Below are 3,540 nucleotides of genomic sequence, written 5' to 3' on the forward strand. Positions count from 1 at the left end.
CGCGAAGAAGAAGTGGTGTGTTAATCATCATTGTGTCAGTGGTGTGTTAATCATCATTGTTCTAAACTGATGGCCGGTGCAGGTGGGGGATGTTTATCCTGGATTCTGGTCCATTACAGTTGATGCCTGGTTCATGGCTACATGCCTGGTTTTTTGAAAGGTAAATCTTCCATGCTTTTATTGTCATTATGGGGTGTTCTCTGTCATGAAGAGCTGGCTTAGGTTGGGTCTTCAGGTCACATTGACCCTGAGGTAAAAGCTCGTAGTGTTAGATAGTGTTCATTCTCCTAAGCAAGTTGTACTGCAGCTAGCGTCTAGCCTTTCACAGGCATCAGTAAAGCTTGGGAGATCCCAAGGTCAGGGTGAGGTGGGGAAACGGGGGGAGGAAGCTAAAGTCTGCATGGAAACTGGCACAGGCATAGGACAGTGTAGGACTGTCTGTGGTGCAAACATGTGTGACATGCTTCCTGTTCATGCAATGCCTGCAGCTCTTGGGCGGAGCAGAAGTAGACCTTGCCTCTCTGATGGCATCTGATGACTGATGCCTCTGACTGATGGCTTTAGTGTATGGCAAACAGGCACCAAACCGCACTGTCTGTGATGCTGTCTGGGACGTCTAGGACGCACCCACCCTGAATAGGAATTGCTTTCCTGCAGCTCCTGTGAGGTCCCTGCCAGCCTTGGCATCTCATGTAGCTCTGTGGCCCTGAATTAGAACATTAAGCACAGGACCAGCCCTGAATTCTGTTAGGCAGTGTGGCGACGATCATGGGACACATGCCATTACAGTCAGTGGAGGTATAGTAAATTCAGCTGGTGGAAAAGAGAGAGACCCAGTTGTCGCTGTGGTACATGACTGCAGTCGTTCATATGAATGCCTGTATAAAGTGCCATGGAGATTAGGAGTAGGAGAAGCTTCTTTTGGCCTTTAGTTGGGCATAATCTGCCATGTCACTTGGCCAAAGGAACTTCCCACCAGGCTCATACAGGATTCCCAAGATGTTGCCCTGTCTCTATGAACTGCTCCATTACAGTTTGCTGTTACCTACATGTATCTTGGACCACCTCTGGCAGTTCAAATGTCACCAGGGTTTTGCCTCTGAACACCTTACCCCTGCCTTTCCTCTCCATTAATTCAGATGGGAGCTGAGACAAGGAGCTCACCTGCAGGTGTCCATTTTGCTCACACCTGAACTGAGGCAAGAGGAATCCCACCTCCTGTGGCTTTGTGGTGTGCATTGGAGGGAGCTGAGCCTCCTTCAAATGCCATGAGTAGAAATGCAGGATGAGATGCCTCCCTTGACCCATGGATCCCTTCCCTCAGCAGGGTGTCCTGGTTTCAGCTGGGATGTAGTTAACTGTCTTCCTAGTAGCTGGTACAGTGCTATGTTTTGAGTTCAGTATGTGAAGAATGTTGATAACACTGATGTTTTCAGCTGTTGCTCAGTAGTGTTTAGACTATAGTCAAGGATTTTTCAGCTTCTCATGCCCAGCCGGGGCACCTGACCCAAACTGGCCAACGGTGTATTCCATACCATGTGACATCCCATCTAGTTTAGGAACTGGGAAGTGGGGGGTGGGGATTCGCCGCTGGGGGACTGGCTGGGTGTCGGTCGGCGGGTGGTGAGCAATTGCCCTGCGCATCATTTGTACATTTCAATCCTTTTATTACTACTGTTGTCATTTTATTAGTGCTATCATTATCATTATTAGTTTCTTCTTTTCTGTTCTATTAAATCGTTCTTATCTCAACCCAGGAGTTTTACTTCTTTTCCTGATTTTCTCCCCCATCCCACTGGATGGGGCGGGGGGAGTGAGTGAGCGGCTGCGTGGTGCTTAGTTGCTGGCTTTGGTTAAACCACGACACAGGGGTAAAGGAGATCCCTGCCTGCCTCTCTCTGGGTATTCTGTCTAACAAGAGGACCAAAAAATGTGGCATGTATATGAAACCTTGTCTCTGAGACGAGAATTTTATTTCAGGAAAGAAGTGTTTCTCCTTAACTGAGGGAGGCAACATCAGTGCTTGCTTCAGCCTGTTTCCCAGCAGGTTCCCCTGGAGCCCCAGGGCACCAGGAGGGAGCCCAGAGGGGGCAGAGAAAGTGCTGCCTTGGGCTGGTCTTCTGCTGCTGAGCTGGGCTGGGCTCCTGGGCTGGAGGGAGCTCATGGCAAGCAGGCAGCACTGCAGAGAGACAGCTCTGCCCAGGAGCAGCTCCTCTGCAAAGCGCAGCAGGGCTGAGGGCACTGCCTGCAGGCACCGAGGGGAGAGAAGTGAGGCAGAGATGTTAAAGGCAGTCTGGGGTGGGAGGAGAGAGGAGAGCTGACCTGGAGAAAAATCTCCACAGTACTTAACAGGGTAAGTCTCTGGCTGCAGGGCAATGCAGCTGTGGTTTCTGGAATGACCTCCTAAAGTTGGCACATCCCACAGCCTAGCAGATCTGTCAGGAGGACTCTCACAACTTGTGCAGTGTAGAGAAAAAGGACGTTCTTTGGAGCACAGCTTCCCTGCTGCACCCTCAGAGGGACAGGGCATGTCAGCTGCCTTCACCCGGGGGTGTTTGCGGAGTGTGAAGGTGGGTGTGCAGCCAGGGGTGCCCAGGGCTGTCCTTCTGAGCAGGGTCCTTGCAGCCAGGGGGCTGTGTGCTGGGGCAGGGACTCTGCCGCTGGTCGGGGTAAGTACTCTGCCTGCCTGGGGATCTCTAACAGAGAGTGGGGAGAAGCTGTGGGTGGAAACACAACGTGCAGCAGGGCAGGGTCCTGAATGTTCGCAGCTCCAGATCATCCCCAGGACATTTCCAAGGGCACTTTTCAAGGGCAAGGTCAAAGCAGGGATTGCGATAAATATCAGGAGCTTTCTTGAGTTTGTGTTTTCTGTTTGCTACTCTTCGGGAATTTTCAGGAGACATGGAAAAGGAGCTGTCGTGCTTGAACAGCTCACTGAGACTCCTGAGCTGTAACTCTGAGGGGTCAGTCAGTCTGATAGGAGCCTCCTGAAGTAGAGCACAGGGACTGAGAACAACTGCCTGGCTGTGTTGGTGCCTGGGAGGTGGCATGTACAGCTGGGTAAGGGTAACTCTTTCCTGAGTGCCTGATGGCTCTGCCTTTGCCTCTCTGAGTCAGACCCTCACCGTATTTTTCCTTGTTTCTCCACTAGTTTGTGTTATTGCTACTGTTACCCTGTTCTTGCTGTCAGGCTCTCTGGGGGTGGGAGTTTCAGCTGCAGAGTCTCACACTGTTCTTGTGGGTCCTCCCATGCAGGTGTGACCATGGGAACAAGGTTACAGGTGTCCAAGCTTCCCTCCAAGCTGTGGGGCTGTGGGCAATGCAGCCTGTGTCATTCCCTAGGAAATGAGCTGACTCTCCCTTCCTGAGATACCATCATCAGGACACTCAGCTATTTTCTTGGGGTGTCTTTCCAAGATGTGAGCTGCCCTCCAGGATGCAGGTCTGTCCCATAGTGTCTTGGTGTTACCTGAATGCCCCATGGAGAAGCACAGATACAGCAAGACTGAGGAAATGCTGCTGGGTTTGTGAAATGAACCA

Source organism: Haliaeetus albicilla, chromosome 30 (assembly GCF_947461875.1).
Source record: "Haliaeetus albicilla chromosome 30, bHalAlb1.1, whole genome shotgun sequence".
In the NCBI taxonomy this organism is placed as follows: Eukaryota; Metazoa; Chordata; class Aves; order Accipitriformes; family Accipitridae; genus Haliaeetus; species Haliaeetus albicilla.